At 45.2% G+C, this 26,667-nt stretch overlaps 1 protein-coding gene across 5 annotated transcripts in view; it reads left to right on the top strand.

Annotated features, from left to right (window-relative positions):
- The window catches only part of AKAP13 (A-kinase anchoring protein 13), a 526,300-nt gene that overhangs the window by 352,266 nt on the left and 147,367 nt on the right, over window positions 1-26,667 (top strand). The gene's annotated exons all lie outside the window — the stretch shown is intronic.

Genomic DNA, 26,667 nt, shown 5'->3' on the forward strand with positions numbered 1-26,667 from the left:
CCCCTTGATTTTAATGGCCTGCAGCTAATCACCGGAAACCTCTACTGGGGTTTTTGCATGAAATTTCCGTCAACCCTATTCACAAGTGTGTATGGGGCCTTGGTACAATTAATTGGTAATGGCACCCCCACGCATCTGCTAATGCGTATGGTGTCATAGCATAGTTGGGTGTGTTTTTGGAAAAGGGTCAGGGACTTCTTTTCAGTGTTTTTCACTCATAGGTTGGCCTATTAAAATATATGGGCTGTCCTACCTGCAATGTAAGGGAATGCATGAAAAACACAGCAAGGTAGACTACAGGCAATGGGTGGAGACTACCCCTTTGCCTCCTGCTTGCCTTTTTTTTTTTTTTTTTTAAATGCTCACTCACGTAAATGCTAAAGTAAAAAGTACACCGTTTAGGCTCTGTTCACATCTGCGCATTTCAATACGCACGACAAACCACACAGAAAATGCGTGCTTTGTGGTGTGTTTCAGAGATGAACGGCAAAGGTGCATCGTACTTGCAGTGTCATTATTATTTGCACCCCAAGTGCAGGCAGGTGCGCAGCAAAATACGCTTCAGAATTTAAAATGCGTGGTTTAAAAAAAAATAAATGCACCAAACTACCCTAAATGAAAGTTTGGAGATTCCTTAGGGTGTTTTGTCACATGTCAGATGATTGTCCTGCCATATGTGCGACGAGCGGTAATGCTCCAAAACGCAGTAGGCCAAACAAGATTTTTTTCTTAGGCAATTCCCTACAACAGGGGGTCTTCAAACTATGGCCCTCCAGTTGTTCAGGAACTACAATTTCCATCATGCCTAGTCATGTCTGTGAATGTCAGAGTTTTACAATGCCTCATGGGACATGTCGTTCCGCAACAGCTGGAGGGCCGTAGTTTGAAGATCCCTGCCCTACAAGATTAAAGCGGTCCGAGTGGCGAATTCTTTACTGGATCACTTCCTGCCACCTCTTCCTGGTGGTTCCTGGGTATTGTTTTTTCAGCAATTCCCTACAAGATTAAAGCGGTCCGAGTGGCAAATTAGTTACTGGATCTCTTCCTGGTGGTTCCTGGGCTTACCTGACCATTCAGTGATGCCCAGGACCCGTCCGGCGGTGCCGGTGGATTGGCATAGAGATGAATGGAGGCAAGATGGCCATTGCTCATCTCTATGGCCTTAGAGGCCTGGAGGGATGTCATGATATCACGTTCGGGTCCTCCGGCATGTAAACAAGGCTTTTTTTCCTTTTTTTTAATGCAAAAGATCAAAAAAATGTTTTTGATCATTTACTTTTAAAGGTAGAGGAGAGATTTGGGCTTATAGACCCCAGATCTTACCATAAAGAGGACCTGTTCTGCTGTATTGCTATTGTAAGGGATGGTTACATTTCTTGCGATGGCAATAAAAGTGATTAAAAAAATTAAAAGGGACCATGTAGAAAAAAAAAAAGATGGAATAAAAAAATAATAATGAAAACATTTAAAGCCCCCCTACAACTTGTGTTCGCTCACAGTTGTAAATGTATACGTAGGTCACGCCCACATGTGTAAACGGTGTTCAAACCACACATGAGGTTTTGCACGAACGTCAGAGCGAGAGCAATAATTCTAGCAATATAGCCGTGGCCAAACATTTTGAGTGACACAAATATTCATTTTCACACAGTCTGCTGCTTCAGTGTTTTTAGATCTTTTTGTCAGATGTTACTATGGTATACTGAAGTATAATTACAAGCATTTCATAAGTGTCAAAGTCTTTTATTGACCATAACAAGAAGTTTTGCAAAGAGTCAATATTTGCAGCGTTGACCCTTCTTTTTCAAGACCTCTGCACTTCGTCCTGGCATGCTGTCAATCAACTTCTGGGCCACATCCTGACTGATGGCAGCCCATTCTTGCATAATCAATGCTTGGAGTTTGTCAGAATTTGTGGGGTATTTTTTGTTCCCCCGCCTTTTGAGGATAGAGTGCAAATTCTTGGGATGGGATTAAGGTCCGAAGAGTTTCCTGGCCATGGACCCAAAATTTCGATGTTTTGTTCCTCAAGCTATTTAGTTACCACTTTTGCCTTATGGCAAGGTGCTCCATCAAGCTGGAAAAGGCATAGTTTGTCACCAAACTGTTCTTGGGTGGTTGGGAGAAGTTGCTCTTGGAGGATGTTTTTGTTCCCTTCTTTATTCATTGCTGTGTTCATAGGCAAAATTGTGAGCGAGTCCACTCCTTTGGTGGAGAAGCAACTCCACACATAAATGGTCTCAGGATGCTTTACTATTGGCCTGACAGAGGACTGGTGGTAGCGCTCAACTTTTCTTCTCCGGAAAACGTTTTTTTCAGATGCCCCAAACAATTTTTTAAGAGGATCAATAAGAGAAAACAACTTTACCTCAGTCCTCAGCAGTCCAATCCCTCTAACGTTTGCAGAATATCAGTCTGTCCCTGATTTTTTCCTGGAGAGAAGTGGTTTCTTTGCTGCCAATCTTGACACCAGGCCATCCTCCAAAAGTCTTCTCCTCACTATGCATGCAGATGCCCTCACACCTTCCTGCTGCCATTCCTGAGCAAGCTCTGCATTGGTAGTGCCCGATCCCCAAGCTGAATCAACTGTAGGAGGCGGTCATGGTGCTTGCTGGACTTTCTTCGGCGCCCTGAAGCCACCTTCATAAATGCAGTGGAAATGTTGTTTATGGGATTAATTTCATTTTCATGGCAAAGAAGGACTTTCATAGCATTCTGGAGTATATGCAAATTTCCATCATAAAGAACTGAGGCAGCAGACTTTAAAAATGTGTTTAATTCTCAAAACTTTTGGCCACGGCTGTAGATCTCCTCTTTACCTCTAAACTGGTAGCTTGTAGACGATTTTAAATTGTTGCCTGTGGAGATTTTAAAGTACTGTTGTTTAGCATCATTCCACGACCGTGCACAATTATAAAGCAATGACATGTTGGGTATCAATTTACTCAGCATAACATCTTTCATTTCTTTTTTTTTTTTTAATAGTTATATATTTTTTTTTTTTTTTATTCATTAAAGTGTATTTCTCTAGCGCTCATCGACAGACGTAGTCCTCGGTGATACACCACCTTCGGGTTATGTTACCTCCGCAGGAGCAGGACTAGACAGGAAATTAAAAAGCTCTGGCCACACCCTAGGGGCAGTCCCAGAGGGTATATCCTCTCTCTCTCTGCCTCAGCAAATCAGTTATTTTCTGTCTAGTTAGGAGTAAGGACCTAGATACCTTGCTGGGATCTTAGGTCCTGGCAAGAAATTTTTTTCTAAAAGGATTTTTGGACAGCTTTTTTTCTCCAGTGTTCCTGTGAGATCTTCAAGCAAGAAAGCTGAACTGGGCGACGGGCTGGATGTTGAGATCCGGTGGTCACCCCAGTTCAGCCTACGAGCGCGTGCAGGCCATAGCTCCGCGCTGAGTCGGCCGCGACAAAGTCCCATTAAAGGACTGAACCCGCGAGTTAAACGTCTCGCTGAAACGCCAAAGACCATGAGTCACGGCGTCTGTATCGATCGACAGCCCTCCCGCCCCGGTGGAGAGGGGTACTGTCAGGAGTTGGTGCCCGCCTGGTTCCGGTATGGTGAGTAGTATGTTCCCCCTGTTTTCCCTGATGGGTTTTGTGGTGAACGCGGGCCCCTCTCTGTATGGTAAGAAAGAGTTTCTTTCTATCCTATAACATGTCACAAATCCTCCTACTTTGAGTGTGATTTTATGTGTGCAAAAGCCAGGAGGCTTGGTTTGGGAGCTAACAATCTATTGTATACATGTTTTAAAGATGTAATCTGTGGCATTCTGGGAATCTTATGGGTTAAGTATAAGCTACCTACCAGTCAGAAGCCATGGACATGTAGACTGCCTTCCAAGTCAGATCTCCAGCTAATAGCAGGCCTCCCGAACGGCCATGCGGTCCGCCAGGGCCGGTATCGCCAAACACGCCAGATCCCCAGGCAGAGAGAGTGTTGTGTGCCTGCAGCACACCGCTAGTCAGCACAGGCCGCCGCCATTTTTTTTGCTGGATCGCACGAGCCGCCATTTTGGCGTAGCCTCGTGTCTCCAGCATGGAGGCGGCCATGTTTTAGGTGATTCTACACCTCGTGGAGCTTGGGGGAGGCGCCGGAAGGCGTACAGAGGGGCGGAGCCGCCTCCTTTCTTCCTGGGCAGCCAGCCAAAAGACTTCCTGTTTGTCTAAGACAGCGCTGTAAGCTGTTGCAGTTCAACTCTGAACATCAAGTGGTGAGCCTGGGGGTCTATCTCTCTCTCTCTCGATCGATAGGGATCCCTAGCAGGTAATACTAAGGGGTTTTTTGTGGCGCTGAGGGTCAAAAAAAAAAAAAAAAAAAAAAAAAAAAAAAAAAAAAGTTTTTTCTTTACTTTGAATTATATCATCCAGGAAGTAACTGGAGTTATTATGGACCCTGCCACACAGATTCCCCCACCTGTTTCCCTCGAGGGGGCCTCGGGACCCGCCGGTGTACAGAGTATAGAGTCATTTACAGCAATTTTGGAGTCTATGGTGGCTCGGGTGGAGGCGGCCTGTCAGGGACGGGGGTCAAGGAAGCGACCCCCGCCTACCCCTATACCATCTGACACCTCTGACTCTGATTCAGAGATGGTCACTGCAGTTGCAGGTTCCTCTGCAAGGGCTGCTATCCCAGGTAAAGCCCCCTCAGACAGTGAAGAGGACGCTTCTTCTCCTGCTATAATTCAGGAAGAAGCATTGGTGGACGCACTAGTTGTGGCAGTGCAAGAAACCTTAAAACTTGAGGCTTTACCGGCAGAGGCAACTGAAACAGAGAGGCCTTTTGGGACTAATAAGCCCATCAAGACGGCGAAGGCTTTTCCTGTACCTAAATGTTTTGGAAATCAGATCAAAGGAGAATGGGAACATTCTAAACGTACCTTTACTATTTCCAAGCGTATTGCTAGACGCTATCCGTTTGAGGAATCCATCATTAAGAAATGGACGGTACCACCAGTCGTGGATCCGCCTATTTCCAGGCTGAATAAAGCCACGGTTATTCCAGTGGAGGACACTTCGTCTTTTAAGGATCCGGTGGATCGAAAGATAGAAGCGGAGTCCCGCACTATCTTTTCTCTGATAGGGTCAGCATTTAGACCAGTAATTGTTATTGGTCTAGTTTCCCAGACACTTACAGAATGGGCGAAGATGGTACGCCAAGATCTTAGGGGAAAAGATATTCCCCAGGAGACATCTGATTTGATAGAACAGATCATACAAGGGCTACGGTTTATCTGTGACGCAGCCTTGGACACTACTCCCTTGTTAGGGCATGCATCTAAGTTAGCAGTGATCCTCAGACGTGTGCTGTGGTTAAAATGCTGGTCAGCTGACCTAGGTTCCAAAAAGACTTTGACCAATCTCCCTTTCCAGGGGAATCGTCTATTTGGAGCCAACCTAGATGAAATCATTAAGGATGCCACCGGGGGCAAGAGTACTTTTTTGCCACAGGCTGCAAAAGCTAAGGAACCTCGCAACAAGCGAGGACCTTTCTTTACCGCCCATAAAGGACGCCCGGCTGGTACTTCCGGGAAAGGCAAGACTCCTCCAGGAGGGTTCAAGAAGGGCTGGTCGGACAAACAGAGGACCAACCCAGCCAAACCCGAAGTAAAGGAGTACACAGCCTGAAGGTGCGCCCCCACCCAATTTCAGGGTGGGGGGACGTTTTCACCGGTATTCAGGACATTAGATCGAGCATCAACCACTACTACCGGTGCGATTCTTCCCTTCCAACATTTAAGTACAGGAAGCGGTAGTTACCGTTCCCTGTATAGATCTTTTCCTTTACCTTTTCCTAAGATTAGTCCCGATACCTCACAGGAATCGGATCTGATTGACCAGATAGGCCAAGTAGCCTCTAGTCGGGTGACTTCGGTCCCTGAGGTTCAACCAGAAAAGATCACCTTGCCTGATAACTATCAGGTATCTGATAAATGTGTGGGAACAGAAAACGACCAGACTTTCTCGGATGGTCGGGGCCAGATACCTCTAGGGACGCCTGGTTCAGATCCAATCAGCGCCAGTGGTCCTAGAAATTCTAGGCTGGCCTCTTCAAGCCGGCCTGGCCGACTTGGACAGGTTAATCGCAGACGTTCCGTGGGAACTTCGTCTCAGGGAGTGTCTGTAGTCTCAAGGACCTATTTACCTTCGTGCTTTACAGTCGCTGGTTTTAATGGCCTGGCCATTGAGACCCAAGTACTGAAGGACAGAGGTTTGTCTACCTCTGTCATTCCTACCCTTATTAAAGCAAGGAAAGCGACTTCCAGCAAAGTCTATTATCACACATGGAAGACTTATATTGCGTGGTGCGAATCTTTAGGATTTCCTCCACGTACCTATTCGGTGTCTCGAATATTGGCCTTTTTGCAACAAGGGGTTGAGCAGAAGCTAGCCTTGAGCACCATCAAGGGTCAAGTTTCAGCATTAGCAATCTTCTTTCAGAAACCTTTAGCTACCAAGTCCTTGGTGCGGAATTTCATCCAGGGGGTGCGGCACCTGGCTCCTCCAGTCCGCGCGCCCTTACCGCCCTGGGATCTTAATTTGGTTTTGTCGGTTCTACAGAAACCTCCCTTTGAAAACATCAGGGAGATTCCCTTGCTTACTTTATCCCAGAAGGTGGTCTTCTTGGTGGCTATTACTTCTGCTCGCAGGGTGTCAGAACTGGCTGCATTATCATGCCAGTCTCCATACCTAGTCATTCATAGGGATAAGGTAGTACTTCATCCTAAGCCATCTTTTCTTCCTAAGGTGGTTTCAGATTTTCATCTGAATGAAGATATTGTACTACCTTCCTTGTGTCCTCAGCCCAAGCATCATCGGGAACATGCGTTGCATTCCTTGGATGTGGTTCGGGCAATCAGGGTATACCTGAAAGCTACGGAATCATTCCGTAAGACGGATTCACTTTTTGTGATCACGGATGGCCCCAGAAAGGGTTTGCCTGCATCTGCCGCGACCATTGCCAAATGGATTAGACAAACGGTGGTACAGGCTTATTCTATTAAGGGTCAGAGTCCTCCGTTCCCTGTTAGGGCGCACTCCACTCGAGCGCTCAGTACTTCCTGGGCCTTTCGCCATCAGGCGTCAGTGGTCCAGGTATGTAAGGCGGCCACTTGGTCGTCGGTACATACCTTTACTAAATTCTATAAAATTGATGTGACGGCATCGGCGGATGCCTCATTTGGCCGCAAGGTTTTGCAGGCTGCAATTTGAGGAGACCGGTGGTCTACCTCGAGGGTTTTTTTCTGTTTGAAAAATTTTTTTGTTGAGTCTCATCATTAAGGATGAGCATTGTAAACTTCTAGTTGGCACCGGTTGGGCCTTCTAGATTGGGATTTGATTTCCATTTTCCCACCCCTCAGTCGGGATACTGCTCTGGGACGTCCCGAAGGTGGTGTATCACCGAGGACTACGTCTGTCGATGAGCGCTAGAGAAAAATGGATTTTTGTAAAATCTTACCGTAAAATCCTTTTCTCTTAGCTCATCGACAGACGTAGTCCCCGCCCCTCTGTTTTGGAGTTGGGTTGGGTTAAATTCTCTAAGCACTGCTTTTTCACATAACTGATTTGCTGAGGCAGAGAGAGAGAGGATATACCCTCTGGGACTGCCCCTAGGGTGTGGCCAGAGCTTTTTAATTTCCTGTCTAGTCCTGCTCCTGCGGAGGTAACATAACCCGAAGGTGGTGTATCACCGAGGACTACGTCTGTCGATGAGCTAAGAGAAAAGGATTTTACGGTAAGATTTTACAAAAATCCATTTTTTTTACAAAAAAATAGTGTTTAAAAAATCGATGCGTAAATACCGTGTGACATAAAAAATGACAACGTCCACTATTTTATTCTCTAAGGCCTCTTTAATAAAAAAAAAAAAAAAATATATATATATATATTGTTTGGGGGTTCTAAGTAATTTTCTAGCAAAAAAACTGAGTTTTACATATATGAGAGAAGTTTCAGAATTGACCTGGTAGGTAACCTAGCTACAAAACTAAAATTAGCTCACAATACCACTGTGTGGTTTTAGCCTTACACTTTCCTTTATAAACATCTGTAATTTGTTTTTCTCTAGCGCTCATCGACAGACGTAGTCCTCGGTGATACACCACCTTCGGGTTATGTTACCTCCGCAGGAGCAGGACTAGACAGGAAATTAAAAAGCTCTGGCCACACCCTAGGGGCAGTCCCAGAGGGTATATCCTCTCTCTCTCTGCCTCAGCAAATCAGTTATTTTCTGTCTAGTTAGGAGTAAGGACCTAGATACCTTGCTGGGATCTTAGGTCCTGGCAAGAAATTTTTTTCTAAAAGGATTTTTGGACAGCTTTTTTTCTCCAGTGTTCCTGTGAGATCTTCAAGCAAGAAAGCTGAACTGGGCGACGGGCTGGATGTTGAGATCCGGTGGTCACCCCAGTTCAGCCTACGAGCGCGTGCTGGCCATAGCTCCGCGCTGAGTCGGCCGCGACAAAGTCCCATTAAAGGACTGAACCCGCGAGTTAAACGTCTCGCTGAAACGCCAAAGACCATGAGTCACGGCGTCTGTATCGGTCGACAGCCCTCCCGCCCCGGTGGAGAGGGGTACTGTCAGGAGTTGGTGCCCGCCTGGTTCCGGTATGGTGAGTAGTATGTTCCCCCTGTTTTCCCTGACGGGTTTTGTGGTGAACGCGGGCCCCTCTCTGTATGGTAAGAAAGAGTTTCTTTCTATCCTATAACATGTCACAAATCCTCCTACTTTGAGTGTGATTTTATGTGTGCAAAAGCCAGGAGGCTTGGTTTGGGAGCTAACAATCTATTGTATACATGTTTTAAAGATGTAATCTGTGGCATTCTGGGAATCTTATGGGTTAAGTATAAGCTACCTACCAGTCAGAAGCCATGGACATGTAGACTGCCTTCCAAGTCAGATCTCCAGTTAATAGCAGGCCTCCCGAACGGCCATGCGGTCCGCCAGGGCCGGTACCGCCAAACACGCCATATCCCATGCAGAGAGAGTGTTGTGTGCCTGCAGCACACCGCTAGTCAGCACAGGCCGCCGCCATTTTTTTTGCTGGATCGCACGAGCCGCCATTTTGGCGTAGCCTCGTGTCTCCAGCATGGGGGCGGCCATGTTTTAGGTGATTCTACACCTCGTGGAGCTTGGGGGAGGCGCCGGAAGGCGTACAGAGGGGCGGAGCCGCCTCCTTTCTTCCTGGGCAGCCAGCCAAAAGACTTCCTGTTTGTCTAAGACAGCGCTGTAAGCTGTTGCAGTTCAACTCTGAACATCAAGTGGTGAGCCTGGGGGTTTATCTCTCTCTCTCTCGATCGATAGGGATCCCTAGCAGGTAACACTAAGGGGTTTTTTGTGGCGCTGAGGGTCAAAAAAAAAAAAAAAAGTTTTTTCTTTACTTTGAATTATATCATCCAGGAAGTAACTGGAGTTATTATGGACCCTGCCACACAGATTCCCCCACCTGTTTCCCTCGAGGGGGCCTCGGGACCCGCCGGTGTACAGAGTATAGAGTCATTTACAGCAATTTTGGAGTCTATGGTGGCTCGGGTGGAGGCGGCCTGTCAGGGACGGGGGTCAAGGAAGCGACCCCCGCCTACCCCTATACCATCTGACACCTCTGACTCTGATTCAGAGATGGTCACTGCAGTTGCAGGTTCCTCTGCAAGGGCTGCTATCCCAGGTAAAGCCCCCTCAGACAGTGAGGAGGACGCTTCTTCTCCTGCTATAATTCAGGAAGAAGCATTGGTGGACGCACTAGTTGTGGCAGTGCAAGAAACCTTAAAACTTGAGGCTTTACTGGCAGAGGCAACTGAAACAGAGAGGCCTTTTGGGACTAATAAGCCCATCAAGACGGCGAAGGCTTTTCCTGTACCTAAATGTTTTGGAAATCAGATTAAAGGAGAATGGGAACATTCTAAACGTACCTTTACTATTTCCAAGCGTATTGCTAGACGCTATCCGTTTGAGGAATCCATCATTAAGAAATGGACGGTACCACCAGTCGTGGATCCGCCTATTTCCAGGCTGAACAAAGCCACGGTTATTCCAGTGGAGGACACTTCGTCCTTTAAGGATCCGGTGGATCGAAAGATAGAAGCGGAGTCCCGCACTATCTTTTCTCTGATAGGGTCAGCATTTAGACCAGTAATCGTTATTGGTCTAGTTTCCCAGACACTTACAGAATGGGCGAAGATGGTACGCCAAGATCTTAGGGGAAAAGATATTCCCCAGGAGACATCTGATTTGATAGAACAGATCATACAAGGGCTACGGTTTATCTGTGACGCAGCCTTGGACACTACTCCCCTATTAGGGCATGCATCTAAGTTAGCAGTGATCCTCAGACGTGTGCTGTGGTTAAAATGCTGGTCAGCTGACCTAGGTTCCAAAAAGACTTTGACCAATCTCCCTTTCCAGGGGAATCGTCTATTTGGAGCCAACCTAGATGAAATCATTAAGGATGCCACCGGGGGCAAGAGTACTTTTTTGCCACAGGCTGCAAAAGCTAAGGAACCTCGCAACAAGCGAGGACCTTTCTTTACCGCCCATAAAGGACGCCCGGCTGGTACTTCCGGGAAAGGCAAGACTCCTCCAGGAGGGTTCAAGAAGGGCTGGTCGGACAAGCAGAGGACCAACCCAACCAAACCCGAAGCAAAGGAGTACACAGCCTGAAGGTGCGCCCCCACCCAATTTCAGGGTGGGGGGACGTTTTCACCGGTATTCAGGACATTAGATCGAGCATCAACCACTACTACCGGTGCGATTCTTCCCTTCCAACATTTAAGCACAGGAAGCGGTAGTTACCGTTCCCTGTATAGATCTTTTCCTTTACCTTTTCCTAAGATTAGTCCCGATACCTCACAGGAATCGGATCTGATTGACCAGATAGGCCAAGTAGCCTCTAGTCGGGTGACTTCGGTCCCTGAGGTTCAACCAGAAAAGATCACCTTGCCTGATAACTATCAGGTATCTGATAAATGTGTGGGAACAGAAAACGACCAGACTTTCTCGGATGGTCGGGGCCAGATACCTCTAGGGACGCCTGGTTCAGATCCAATCAGCGCCAGTGGTCCTAGAAATTCTAGGCTGGCCTCTTCAAGCCGGCCTGGCCGACTTGGACAGGTTAGTCGCAGACGTTCCGTGGGAACTTCGTCTCAGGGAGTGTCTGTAGTTTCAAGGACCTATTTACCTTCGTGCTTTACAGTCGCTGGTTTTAATGGCCTGGCCATTGAGACCCAAGTACTGAAGGACAGAGGTTTGTCTACTTCTGTCATTCCTACCCTTATTAAAGCAAGGAAAGCGACTTCCAGCAAGGTCTATTATCACACATGGAAGACTTATATTGCGTGGTGCGAATCTTTAGGATTTCCTCCACGTACCTATTCGGTGTCTCGAATATTGGCCTTTTTGCAACAAGGGGTTGAGCAGAAGCTAGCCTTGAGCACCATCAAGGGTCAAGTTTCAGCATTAGCAATCTTCTTTCAGAAACCTTTAGCTACCAAATCCTTGGTGCGGAATTTCATCCAGGGGGTGCGGCACCTGGCTCCTCCAGTCCGCGCGCCCTTACCGCCCTGGGATCTTAATTTGGTCTTGTCGGTTCTACAGAAACCTCCCTTTGAAAACATCAGGGAGATTCCCTTGCTTACTTTATCCCAGAAGGTGGTCTTCTTGGTGGCTATCACTTCTGCTCGCAGGGTGTCAGAACTGGCTGCATTATCATGCCAGTCCCCATACCTAGTGATTCATAGGGATAAGGTAGTACTTCATCCTAAGCCATCTTTTCTTCCTAAGGTGGTTTCAGATTTTCATCTGAATGAAGATATTGTACTACCTTCCTTGTGTCCTCAGCCCAAGCATCATCGGGAACATGCGTTGCATTCCTTGGATGTGGTTCGGGCAATCAGGGTATACCTGAAAGCTACGGAATCATTCCGTAAGACGGATTCACTTTTTGTGATCACGGATGGCCCCAGAAAGGGTTTGCCTGCATCTGCCGCGACCATTGCCAAATGGATTAGACAAACGGTGGTACAGGCTTATTCTATTAGGGGTCAGAGTCCTCCGTTCCCTGTTAGGGCGCACTCCACTCGAGCGCTCAGTACTTCCTGGGCCTTTCGCCATCAGGCGTCAGTGGTCCAGGTATGTAAGGCGGCCACTTGGTCGTCGGTACATACCTTTACTAAATTCTATAAAATTGATGTGACGGCATCGGCGGATGCCTCATTTGGCCGCAAGGTTTTGCAGGCCGCAATTTGAGGAGACCGGTGGTCTACCTCGAGGGTTTTTTTCTGTTTGAAAAATTTTTTTTGTTGAGTCTCATCATTAAGGATGAGCATTGTAAACTTCTAGTTGGCACCGGGTGGGCCTTCTAGATTGGGATTTGATTTCCATTTTCCCACCCCTCAGTTGTGATACTGCTCTGGGACGTCCCGAAGGTGGTGTATCACCGAGGACTACGTCTGTCGATGAGCGCTAGAGAAAAATGGATTTTTGTAAAATCTTACCGTAAAATCCTTTTCTCTTAGCTCATCGACAGACGTAGTCCCCGCCCCTCTGTTTTGGAGTTGGGTTGGGTTAAATTCTCTAAGCACTGCTTTTTCACATAACTGATTTGCTGAGGCAGAGAGAGAGAGGATATACCCTCTGGGACTGCCCCTAGGGTGTGGCCAGAGCTTTTTAATTTCCTGTCTAGTCCTGCTCCTGCGGAGGTAACATAACCCGAAGGTGGTGTATCACCGAGGACTACGTCTGTCGATGAGCTAAGAGAAAAGGATTTTACGGTAAGATTTTACAAAAATCCATTTTTTTATAGGTGGCTTTATACTTCTTTATCCTTTTAAGAACACTGGGCAATGCATACACGCTCTTTTTTATTGCAATACAGTATATGTGTTTACTGTCTGAAAAAAGAAACTCATGCTTGCTTTGTAATTGTAAACCTGAGGGTCGGTGGGGGAATCCTCTGTTTTCTTTACCTTACCTCTTTTTTTTTTTTTTTTAGCTGTATGTGCGTGTGCATCCACCCCCCCCCCCCCATTTTTCCATTCCAAGGTCTTCACTTAGATGGAAGAACAGTGGCTAAAAGCTCTACGGAAAGCTTTGTGTCCCATGAGAGGGGATACAGGGAGTGTGGATGCTGCAGGGAGGGGGAGGAAAGGGTGGAACAGTCAGAATACAGGAAACCATGTGGCAGGGTCGCTTCTTGGGCCCCAGCTGATGTGAATGAGAGCATTGACAGAAGCAAATTAGTCAGCCTTGTAGAGTCCTGTCACGAAAATGACAGCGAGCAATACATGGCTCCTCTGTTCCTTTTTGCAGAAATTGTTCTTCTGCTAGTTTGAGGCTCATCTCCTCTTGTGTTCCAGGAAGAACTGTAGATTTCCTCTTATTTACGCGTGTGAATCATTGTTTCCCTTTATAGGGAAGCTGGCGGCTGGTCACTTCTTCTTTGACTTTTGTGGGATTTTTTTATTTTTTATTTCAGTTTTGTGTGTGAGAGATTTCTTTCTTTAGACTTTTGCTCAGAGCACAGAAGAGAGACTGCAAGGGATAACACACAACACTCTGGAGCCTACTCTTGGTTTTAGTGTGTTTTTTTTTTTTTTCTTCTTGGTGCCCACAATTGATTGCATTCAACGTCTGTGTTATGGAAATACGATTCAAGTCTTAATGAACGCCAGGGCAGAGTGGAAAAGGCAAAAGAAACGATGACGTCCACAAAGGAGGGGCTTTTCTTCTCTTCTTGTGAGTTGTGATTGGAAATAATGCACATTTGAACCAAAAAAAACGAGGGGCTCTCTTTTCGGATGGAATATGGTGAAGGTTTTTTGAAGGCTTCTGCAGCAGTTGTCTCAGATTTCATTTCTTAAAACAAGTCTCACCCTGGATGTGAAAAAAAAGAAAAAAGCCTTCACTGGATTTTCCTCTTCGTTTCTTCGCCTGCCTAGGAATGAGATGTTGAATTCACGTCTAGACAGTAACTTGTGTTCTTTTCTTTCGTTGGGCTTCACAGCAATTCTAGAGTGAGTTTGTACGTTGGTGGAACGGAGGTGTTTGTCCACAGTGCTGCCGTTGTTTTATTTGCCTTGCTTTTTCCAGCCGCGCGTTGCTTGTTCTCTCGGTGGAGAAGAAAATGCTTGCTCCAGTCCAGTCGGGGAAACGAGTGATATTGTGGCTCTTGACTTTCGGGAGGCGGGAGAGCTGGAGCAACAGTCTCTTCTCACATGTGTAGTCTCCAGGTTGGGACTGTCTGGACTTTTCTCTGAACACTTTCTTTGAGAGTCAGGAGAATGTACGAGAGGCACAAAAGACGATACAGCCTGTGCGACATCTCCAAAGTCGACAGAACTGTTGATGTGGTGCTTATTAAGGTAACCGAAGGAGGTTTTGTGATGATGTTTTTTTTTTTTTTGCAATGACGTAAAGATGCTTCTTGTTTTTATTTATTATATATATATTGCTTATATATATATGTATATATATATATATATATATATATATATATATATATGTATGTATAAGCAATCGTTAAAAATGTCTGACCTGAAGCTCCTGTACTTCTTGGGTAACAAGTCTTTGAGTGCTCAGGTGTGAACAGGCGCACCATAGTAATCAATTGATTTTTTTGGGGGTCTGAGCGTTTTGTAGCTTCAACTAAACACCCAGATGTGAATGCAGCCTTATGAAGGATGTGTTTTGTTTATGAACTGATGTGCAACTTTATTTTAAATTGCCAGAGAGGCATTTTCTTTGTACATGTGTATACCATTGCCTATATAGACCATTATCTAATGTGTAATACCTTTTATGCCTCGTACACACGCAACGATTATCGGCCGACCGATCGGCCGGCTTTTGTCCAGAGTGGTGTTTTGTTGGTTGAAATGTGCTCTAGACTGCACACGAATTTTCTCGGCCAACAAAAATCTACTTCAGAAGTGATGTCATGTGCTGGTTTACTTTCCGTGTGTTTTTTCATCTCTGAGCATGCCCAGTCTTGCTCATCAGATTTTTGTCTGCCGAAATCTGTACTGACTGACGGAAAATCGGCCGTTGTGTTGACAGCCAACAAAAATTTTATAGCCGGCACACCAGATTTTTTTTCGGTCGAAGAGTCGGTTGTCGGAAGCATCATACTAACAAGCCGAAAATCGGCTGATCGGACGTTGGCCGAAAATTCCCGGCCAATAATCGATGCGTGTGTACGGGGCATTACTCTAGGCAAATGTTTGCGTGATAAAATGCCAATGAACATCCTAATCAATAATAAAAATGTGTGGTAGAAGAACTATTTGTATTGCTTTAAGCCTCCTCTAAGTGCCAGTTAACACCATGAATCACACAGGAAGACGCTGTATGTTCCCGTGCAATTCACATGCAATCTGTGTGCAGTGCAATTAATTTGAATTGGCTGAAATCTGGCCGGACTGCACCAAAAGTGGTGCATGCACTACTTTTAGGCACCTTTCACACTTGTGCGACTTGTACTGCGACTTGGGACTGTAAAGTCGCACGTCAAGTTGTACTCCATGATTTCCTATGAGAACCGTTCATATCTGTGTGGCTTAAAGTCGCAATTACTTCAAAGTAGTCCCTGCACTACGTTGGTCTGACTTTGATGCATTTTAAAGTCCATAGGCATTGCTTCAAGTCCAGTCAATATTGTGGTAAAATTGCACGACTTAGGTCGCACAAGAGTGAAAGGGGCCTTAACAGCACACTGCATTAGCTACCTGCTTTGGGGTGTTGTGGTGCAGGAAACTTGTACGGAACACAGATTTTCCACATCCCATTCTGGTGTGAATTGGCCCTAATCTCCAAATTCCTTTTTTTAAGCTGATGTGATCTGACTTCCTGTTAGAGGGTGGCTACATACATTCTCCAGGGTGCCACTGTATGCAGGAATGTAGCCACCCTCATTTGACATTTCCCAAGATGGACTATGGGATGTGTAATGTACGTGGAGCATGACCACAACTAAGGCCCCTTTCACACAAGCGATCGGATCAGATCCGCCTGTCAGTTTTTTAGGCGGATCTGATCAGATCCTCCATGCATCCTTTTGGGGCAGCGGATGTCAGCGGAGACATGTCCGCTGACACCCGCTGCCATCCGCATCCGATCCTGTCCGTGAAAACTGCACGGATGGAAACCCTATTTTCCATCCGTCCAGGGGATCGAATCGGATGAGAGCGGACAGGCAGTCCGCTCTTATCCGATTCCCCCATAGAGATGCATGGGGCTCTGACATCTCCCTCTCCGCACACAGAGCGGAGACGGAGATGTCACCTTCCCGCTCAGCGGGGATCAGTGTTTACGATCCCCTCCTGAGCAGCACGGATCCACCTACGGAGACGGACCATGTGAAAGAGCCCTAACATGTATTGCTCCAAGCAAGGAGGGGGAAATGAGAGATTCAGAAGCTCACAGAGGACACTTCATGAAGGCAGAAAAACATAATTAGAAAATATTTCTTAAAAAATAGATTATAGGGCCATTACATAGTGTTCACTTTAAAGCGGAACTAAAGCCTGCTATTGTTTTCGGCCAAGGAAGCTGCCATCTTAGCCTCTGTTTGATCAACTGCCATGATGCTGCACATGTGATCAGTTATGGCACCAGCCATTGGATGGTTTGACAGTTTGGTTGAGAGCACAACCATTGTGACAGTTACATACCAGTCACATGCCTGAAATGTCACTGTTTTTTAAACCTATTAAATTGATGGGTTTAAGTGGAGTTCCAGCCTAAACACACACTCAACCTGTCCCACGGTCCAGCGATGCGACCGCCCGAAGCCTCGCTCTTCTCCCTCTCTGCTCTGCGGCGCCGGCATCACTGGTGTGGGCACCCGGCTGTGACAGTTTGCGGCTTCACAGCCGGGTACGCACTGCGCATGCGCGAGTTGCGATACGCGTCGTGATTGGCCGGAAATCTTCTGGGACCTCTGACATGTCCCAGAAGATTGGAGGGAGGGAGAGAGGAGAACTTCCGCTCAGGGCGGCGCTCCGAGCGGAAGTGGGAGCGGGTACCTGTCAAAACTAGGTACCCGCCCCCCCAAAAAAAAAAATGACATGCCAAATGTGGCATGTCGGCGTTAGAACTACCTAAAGCGGAAGTTCCACTTTTGGGTGGAACTCCGCTTTTAGTTCCGCTTTAAAGCAATCATGCTGTCCCTTTCATGCTGCTTATACAGGTTAGGAAGGAAAAGGATTTATATCAGAAGGCATACACATAGGGCACATAACATCTTCTAAAAAATGCCAAGAAACTGCTCACAGGTTAGTGTGGGCATTACAGACAGTTCATCATTCAAACTCTATACAAGTATTCCTCAAGCACCACGCTTTATTTTCCAGTTTACGTCAGAGTCCCAGGTGACACAATTACCGTGCATCTGAAGGCTTTAATTCATGCATATGCATTACAGCTGAATCTTGTTTGGAAGCGTCAGGTTACTACACAGCCCTGGTTGTTTATGCTGGGATAATAAAGTTGGCTTGTGTAGCTATGTTTAGTTATGCGGTTGGCCTGTTATTCATTAGCAACCTAAAACTCGGCTTTGTTATCTGGACAGGTGACGGAGTAGACCGTGTTGCTCTTTTTTTGCCGTCCTCGTTAATGTTTACTTTTGGACGGCTGGGAGAGATGTCCTGCGTTCTGCTATAGTTATACCGGCCGCTTTACTTGGAATAAAATCAAACTTACAGGATTTGACGTCACAGCTGTTCGTTTTATCAGATGGATAACCGTTGTATAGTAATATCCGGGTATAAAGATTTCTTATTAATTGTATGATTCATCCCTCTGCTAAATTTAGCGAGTCTTGAGACCATCAATTGCAGTCTGGGAATGTTCCAGTCGTAACGGTTTTGGGAGCCTGGCAGTGTTTCTGGCATGGAACATATAGGGCTTTGCTGCAGCGCCAACAGCCTGTCATATAAACCATATGCTCCAGGCATAGGAAACTCACTGTCATTTCTGTGGCATTCAGTTATAAGTGGCTATTACTTTCATTAATCCGGGGATGTTTATATTTTTTTTCTTTGTTTGTGCTTTGTCTTTGATTTTGTGCTTTGCGGCCTTACAGACATTGTAAGGTGTGATGCCAGCGGGTAAACAGAAACTTCTTCTTTGAGATTCACAGTAGTATCGTAGTATTTTGGTTACTGTTGTTAACTTTGCACCAGGGGTACATGCCTCAATCCTAAAGCAGAATTTAACTGTATCTGAGCACCACAAACTGAAATCACTGTTTAATCCCTTTTTAATATTTAAAGCAAACTCACCCATGTCTCCATGCTTTAGTTAAGAAATACATTTGAAAAACACCTCTAGCATTTCTATCTGCGGCCATCTTGAGTAAGGCCAGATGATTCATGTATTCATTTACTTCCTGGAATCAATCTGCCCTTAGTTTAGGCATGCAGGCAGAAGGATCTGCTTAGCTGGAAAAGCCCCTTCTCCCTTCCTCTAGATTAGGGGTCGCCAAATGTTTTAAACAAAGGGCCAGGTTACTGTCCTATAGACTTTAGGGGGGCCAGAATGTATTCAACGAGTAGAAAATGCCCCAGCATCAGTGGGAGAACACTATGGGGTTTATTTGCTAAAGGCAAATCCACTGTGCACTACAAGTGCAGTCGCTGTGGATCTGAGGGGGCATGCAAGGAAAATAAAAAACAGCATTTTTTATTGCATGTGATTGGATGATAGAAACCAGCAGATCTTCCCCTCCGCTCTACATGACTGCACTTCCAAATGCACTTGGAAGTGCACAGTGGACTTGTGTTTAGTAAATCAACCTCTATGTGTTAGGGCTCTTTCAAACAGGCGGGTCGTTCAGATCCGCCTGTCCGTGTTTTTGGCGGATCTGAACGGTCCTTCCATGCATCCCTATGGGGCATCGAATGTCAGCGGAGATATGTCCGCTGACATCCGATCTGTCAAATCTGGACGGATGGAAACCCTACTTTCCATCCGTCCAGCGGATCGGATGAGAAAGGACCGACGGTCCGTTCCCATCCGATTCCCCCATAGAGATGTATGGGGAACTGACAGCTGTGTCTCCGCACACAGTGCGGAGAACAGCTGTCATTCTCCTGCTCAGCGGGGAATCGGCGGATCGACCCCACGCTGAGATAAACTGAGTCCGTCCGGACGGACAGTGTGAAAGGGGCCTTAGGCTTGGTGGTCTGTGGGAGTAAAAATGATGTAGCACCTGTGGTCAGTAGGAGGAGGAAAACTGCCTCGTTGGTGTCAGTGGAAGGAATAGTGCCCAATCATTTGGTGTCCGTGGAAGAAAAAGTGCCCCAGTGTTGGTGATAGTGGGAGGATTAGTGCCTCATATCAGTGGGAGGAACAGGAAGGCTCCTGGGATGGATTACGACATGTTGGCCTAATGCCTTGTACACACGTTCAGATAATCGTATGAAAAAAATTGTTTTTCGACTTGATTGCATGATAATCTGATCCTTAGTACACAGCTTTCAACAGCCGATCATGACAGTTTGTCCAACAAAATCCGAAGGGACAAACACGAAAACTTATGTCATACGATAGCCTAGCGAACGACAATCGTTTAATTAGTACAGTATGCGTCCGCTAAAAGTGGATAGACAAAGACCGCTCATGATCAGAAACAGAAAAGGCCTGGCTGCCATTGTTTTTTTTTTTTTTTTTGCACTATCCAATACATAGCTACGCAACCAGGAAGCTTTTCCAGAATCGTACGAAAAAAAAAATAATACGCTAAGTACGCATTGTTGAATTCGATATTCCTTTCATGCAACAAAAAGGATAAGTTGTACGATTATCTGAATGTGTGTACGAGGCATAAGTCAGAAACCAGGAATCTACTAAAGAAATATATAAAAAAAAAAAGGTTTAAAACAAGTAAATATGATATACCTTCCTGTCTATATACTAATGCTAGCAGAATAAGGAAACAAAATAGCTCATGTGAAATTGAGATAGTTTAGTTCTGCTTTAGCTTGAGTTCCCTAAGGCTCCGTTCACATGTGAGCGTATGGATCGCGGGCAGAACTGCCGCGGTTCCGCCCGCGATCCGGAGATTTATTGCAAATCGCGGGACGCCTAGTACAAGAGCTTCTTTGGAGCGTATTGCGTCCCGCGATTTTGTTTGCGCGATGTTGCCGCGATTCGGCAGGCGGAAATCGCGGCAACATCGCTCGGCGTTTGGGGGCTATTGCAAATCAACGGGCAACGCTAGGCGTCCCGCGATTTGCAATAATCTCCGGATCGCGGGCGGAACCGCGGCGGTTCTGCCCGCGATCCAAACGCTGACATGTGAATGCAGCCTAAAAAGTTGGAGCTAAGCTGATGATTAAATGGATACACCTGATATCCCCATAGCTTGCACATGTTCTGGGTATAGAGGGGGGTATACATTGTGTTCTTTAAAATTGGGTTTATAGAAAAATATTGCACAGTCATATTCATTTTTACATTACCAGGTTATGTTAAGATACCTTTCAGTACTTCTCATATGGAATTTAAGTGGTTATCACTTCTGCCTGGCAGCACTGGGCTCATCAGTTTATTTCCCAGCTACCACACTACCTGCCTGGAGCTTGTAGGATATCCCTGTGCCTGCATACCTTTCCTCTGGGGACTCCAGTTTGGTCCCACACTCCAAAGACATGGTTCTAGGTTACCCACTTTTGGACCGGAAGGATTTGCCCCCTTAATGACCAGGCCATATTTTGCGATTCGGCACTGCTTTATTTTAACAGACAATTGCGTGGTCATGTGATGCTGTACCTAAATAAAATTGATGTTCTTTTTTCCCCACAAATAGAGCTTTCTTTTGGTGGTATTTGTTCACCTCTGCGATTTTTATTTTTTGCGCTATAAACAAAAAAAGAGCAACAATTCTGAAAAAAAAAAAAAATGAAAAAAAAAAACCCAATAATTTTCACATTTTTTTATATGAAATTCCCCCCAAAAAATGTAAAAATCAAAATTTTTTAAAATTTTTGGCCAATTTGTTTTCTGCTACATATTTTTGGTTAGAGAAATCGCATCACAATAAACATATTTTGATTGGTTTGCACCAAGTTATCGCGTCTACTAACTATGGGGAAAGATTTGTCATTTTTTTTTTTACTAGTAATGGCGGCGATCTGCATTTTTTTTGCAGGACTGCGACATTGCAGCGGACAGATCGGACCCCTGACTGACATTTTTGACACTTTTGGGGGTACCAGTGACATTACTACAGTAATCAGTGCTAAAAATATGCACCGTTACTATAATAATGACACTGGCAGGCAACATTGTGGGTGATCAAGGGGTTAAATGTGAGCCTAGGAGAGTGATTCTAACTGTGGGGGGCGTGGCTTGTGAAATGACCATAGAGACCTGCAATCCTATATAGAAGGCTCTATGATCATTCCAGGGAGAAGAATGGTCAGCTGTGTTTACAACAGCTGACCGTTCTTCTCTCTCAGCGGGGAACGATCGCGGATGTCAGACGGCAATCGGAGTCGCCTGCCCCGTGCATCTGCTTCCCGCTGACTAGCGGGGGGTGGGAGCCGCGCGCTCGCCCCCTAGCTCCCTGCGCGTGACCGATGTATACCTACGGCGGTTTGTACAGAAGCGGCTACCTGCCGCAGTATAACTGCGGCGGGTGGTCGTAAAGTGGTTTATTGGATCCAGTCTAATTTGGCCCTAGTATGTATAAATGTCAGGGACCTTAGCTCCTTGGGGGTAGGGACTGATGTGAATGTAAAATAGATATGTAAAGGGATCCGTAGTAACAGTGCTATGTAAGTACATGTACTCAATAAAATAAATTACACCTATTTTAAAATAAATTACACCTATTTTAAAATAAATTACACCTATTTTCGAATTTATGAAAACAATATAACACATGGGTGGTCTAAAATACTGGCTGCTTGGCACATACTTTCCAAATAAAGAAAAATCCTTCCATAGAATTCTAAAATGTATGGCACAATGTTTAGGATAAAAATTCTCTGTAGTTTATCAAAATGTTCACGTTATGTTATTTTTGCATTTTTAATTTTTGTGGGCTTGTGAGGTTGCATGGTGTTTGCAGACCACTTAAAAGTCTTGTAATGAATTTGAGGATGGAGAGAAATAGATAAATATAAAGATAGATTGATAGAAAGACAAGGGTGGTTGAATTATTTGCAAGTTCAACCATAGTCCTAAAGCTTTACGCACCATTACAATGCAGGTGAAAGTCTGAGGCCCAGCTTTTCCTCAGGTCGGTTTTAGAATGACAACAAGCTTGCCTTTTCTTAAGGCCATGTAGAGGTTAAATACAATAATTGCTTAGAAAATGTTTATTATCGCAGGCTCATATTTTCCATGTTGGAAAGTTTGTTCAGCCTGTAGACAGTTCCCTTTTCTCCATTGAAAATGTAACAGTCTTTGCCTTACTCGTGCTAGGCACAGCTTTGGTCTCTGTGAAAGTTTTGCTGGTCCCTATTCAGAAAAGCATTTAAAGTGGTTTCCCGCACTTACCTAACTTTTTGGATCTCCGTCTTCTCTTTGGCTTCCTCCATAATCAATTTTCACTTGTACCGGACCCCAAATTAGCTTTTTTGGGAACTGACATGGACTCCTTGCCCTCTAAATTCAGTGTGGACTACAAATGCTCAAACTGTTATGCATTACTACTGTGTCAGCACAATGTACATCTTTCTCTGTACAACTTTATCTTTTAAATTAATAAAGAAATATTGGAAGTAGAAAAGCATTAAAGTGTAACTAAAGGTAAAACTTTTTTTTAGTTTCGGATTGAGTGGAGAGGGATTAGAACACCTGTCATTTTTTATTGCTGTCTGTGTCCCCGGTAAGGAGATTCACCCTCCCTATTTGTCCTGCTTGTCATTATCATTGAAAGTGAAATTTAAAAAAAAAATCCCAAACTTTGGGTTGTCCCCAGAAAAGTTATAGAGGGGGACATCCTGCAATGGGGACACTAGTTCTGGTGACCTGGGGGTTCCTAAGGAATTCCCCTAATTTGCAAGGATTTCCTTTCACTTCCTGTTTGGCTATGGGACAAACAAGTGAAGGGAGATCTCTGTAATGGTATAGAGATGGTGAAAAAAAATAGGCAGGGGTTATAACCCTCCTTTTACTGTATTCAAAATGAAAAAAAATCTCTGCCTATTCTGCTTTAAGCTCGCCCTTTAAGCACTTCTGAACCAGAAGGTTTTACCCCCTTAATGACCAGGCCAATTTTTGATTTTACCCGTTCACCGCGCTGTCTTGCGCCACTGTACCCAAATAAAATTGATGATCTTTTTTTTCCCCCTAAAAATAGAGCTTTCTTCTGGTGGTATTTGATCACCTCTGCGGTTTTTATTTTTTGCGCTATATACAAAAAAAGTGACAATTCTGAAAAAAAATTAATATTTTTTTTACTTTCTGCTATAAAATACAGCCAATAAAAAAAAATTAAAAATGTTTTCATTATTTCAGGCCAGTATGTATTGTGCCACATATTTATGGTAAAATAAAAATCCCAATAAGTGTATATTGATTGGTTTGCGCAAAAGTTATCGTGCCTACAAACTAGGGGATAGATTTATGGCATTTGTATTTTATTTTACTAGTAATGGCGGTAATTAGACCGACCAGTGACATTACAACAGTAATCGGTGCTAAAAAAAAATGCACTGTTACCGTATTAATTAAACTGACAGGGAAGGGGTTCACACCGGGGGCGATCAAACGGTTAAATGTGTGCCTAGGAGATACTTTCTAACTGTGTGGGGGATGGACTCACTAGATGAACACAGAGACCTGTATTCCTAAATAGCAGGAACACAGGATCGCTGTGTTCATCTGTGACAGAATGGGGGTCTGCCATGTTTACATAGGCCATTCTGTCTCTATGGGGAGCGATCGTGGGTGGCTGGCAGACATCGCGTCTGCTGGACCAGCTGATTAGCTTCCCCTTTGGCTAATTGGCGTGCAGACGCACTTACTGGCTATTACATGAAACAACATACAGGTACGTCGTTTCGCGATATAGAGCCAACCTGCCGCGGAATATGTGCGTCAGCTGGTTGGCAAGTGGTTATTATTGTTTAAAAAAGCAAAGTAAGCCTTTAATTGTATAACATGCACCCTCCATGATGCATTTTGCTTGCTTGAACTTGACCTACACAGCTTAGCAAAATGTGTTCAATGCCTAGGTAGACCTGATCAATATTTGTTTTGGGAGCTCTGCCCAATCAGGACGAAACGTGTTAGAGGGTATGACTACAGGTGGTGACTATCAGATAACAGACTTGGAATAAGAGTTTTTTGAAAAAGTGACATGATCAGTGGGCGGCTATTTTTTACATTGCTTTGTTGGCCTAATATAAAGTACAGACCAAATGTCCATGTTAAAATATGTTTTTAACCACTTGCCGACTGCTGCACGACTATTTACGTCGGCAGTCAGCCCCTCACAGGCAAAGTGACATAGATCTACGTCGCTAGCCTGTGAGGGTCTAGGGAGCGAGCACGCGCCCCCGGAGGCGCGCTCCTGCTCCCGCGTGGTCACAGACCCCCCCCGTGTGACCGGTGGACCCGATGTCCACCGTTCACTCTGCGATCATCGCTGCAGAGGGAGAAAGTCAGGCGGCTAGTGTAAACAAGCCGCCTGTCATTCTCCCCTGTGTAGAAACAGTGATCATACGGTTCTACTATGTAGGACTGTTGATCACTGTTTCTACAGCTCAAGCCACAGCCAATCACAGTTAGAATCATGCCCCTAGGGACACACACAACCCCTCCCTCTCAAATAAAGTTAACCCCTTCACTACCAGTGTCATTTTGCAGTAACAGTGCATATGTATAGCACTGATTACTTCAGTAATGTCACTGGTAACCCCAAAAGTGTCAAAAATGTCAGTCAAGGGTCCGATCTGTCCGCCGCAATGTCGCAGTACCGCAAAAAAAATCGCAGATCGACGCCATTACTCGTTAAATAAAAAAACACCAAAAACGACAGAAATCTTTCCCTTAGTTAGTAAACGCAATAACTTTTGCGCAAACCAATCAAAATACGCTTATTTCAAATTTTTTTTTTTTTTACCAAAAATATGTAGCAGAAAACAAATTGGCCTAAAATGATAAAAAATTTAGATTTTTACATTTTTTTGGGGGGAATTTCATATAAAAAAATGTGAAAAATATTGTTGTTTTTTCAAAATTGTCGCTCTTTTTTTGTTTATAGCGCAAAAAGTAAAAATCGCACAGGTGATCAAATACCACCAAAAGAAAGCTCTGTTTGTGGGAAAAAAAGGACGTAAATTTCGTTTGGGTACAGCGTCGCACGACCGTGCAATTGTCAGTTAAAGTCGCACAGTGCCGAATCGCAAAAAGTGGCCCAGATGTAAGACAGCAAAATCCTCCGGTGGTAAAGTGGTTAACCACTTGCCGACTGCCTAACGCCGATCTACGTCGGCAGTCAGCCCCTCACAGGCAAAGTGACGTAGAGCTACGTCACTAGCTTGTGAGGGTCTAGGGAGCGAGCGCGCGCCCCCGGAGGCGCGCTCCCGCGTGGTCACGGACCCCCCCCCCCCCCCCCCGCGCGTGTGACCGGCGGACCCGATGTCCGCCGGTCACTCGGCGATCGGCGGGGGAGAGGGAGAATGTCAGGCAGCTTGTGTAAACAAGCCACCTGTCATTCTCCTTGCTAAGACACTGATCACTCGGATCTAGTATGTAGATCCGTTGATCAGTGTCCTTACAGCTGAAGCCACAGCCAATCACAGTAGAAAGCACGCCCCTAGGGATACACACAGCCCCTCCCTCCCAAATAGTTAACCCCTTCACTACCAGTGTATTTTTACAGTAACAGTGCATATATATAGCACTGATTACTGTAGAAATGTCACTGGTAACCCCAAAAGTGTCAAAAATGTCAGTCAAGGGTCCGATCTGTCCGCCGCAATGTCGCAGTACTGCAAAAAAAATCGCAGATCGCCGCCATTACACGTTAAAAAAAAAAAACAACAAAAATGACAAAAATCTTTCCCTTTGTTAGTAAACGCGATAACTTTTGCGCAAACCAATCAAAATACGCTTTTTGCGATTTTTTTTACCAAACATAGGTAGCATAAAACAAATTGGCCGAAAAAGTTAAAAAATTTTGATTTTTACATTTTTTTTGGGGGAATTTCATATAAAAAAATGTGAAAAATATTGCTATTTTTTCAAAATTGACGCTCTTTTTTTGTTTATAGCGCGTGATCAAAAAATCGCACAGGTGATCAAATACCACCAAAAGAAAGCTCTGTTTGTGGGAAAAAAAGGACGCCAAATTCGTTTAGGTACAGCGTCGCACGACCGCGCAATTGTCCGTTAAAGTCACGCAGTGCCGAATCGCAAAATACCCCCTGGTCGGAATGGGGGTAAAATCTTCCGGGGCTTAAGTGGTTAAAAAGTGCAACTAGGCATCTTGTATATGGCAGTTAGAGGGCCCTACAGCGTATTTTTCGGGTGCATTTCTCCTCACGGGAGTGACAAGTAGATTGTCCGCTGACAAACCAGTAATAAAGCTTTCTTGAAAGCGTCATGAGATTGGTGTGTGGCTGTTTGTACAAGGATGTTGCAGTGCAGTAACGCGAGAATGGACTTTCATGGCTGACACCTGTCAAATTCCCGACTGTGGAGGGCGAA

Source organism: Pelophylax lessonae, assembly GCF_965119305.1.
Source record: "Pelophylax lessonae genome assembly, chromosome: 4".
NCBI lineage: Eukaryota > Metazoa > Chordata > Amphibia > Anura > Ranidae > Pelophylax > Pelophylax lessonae.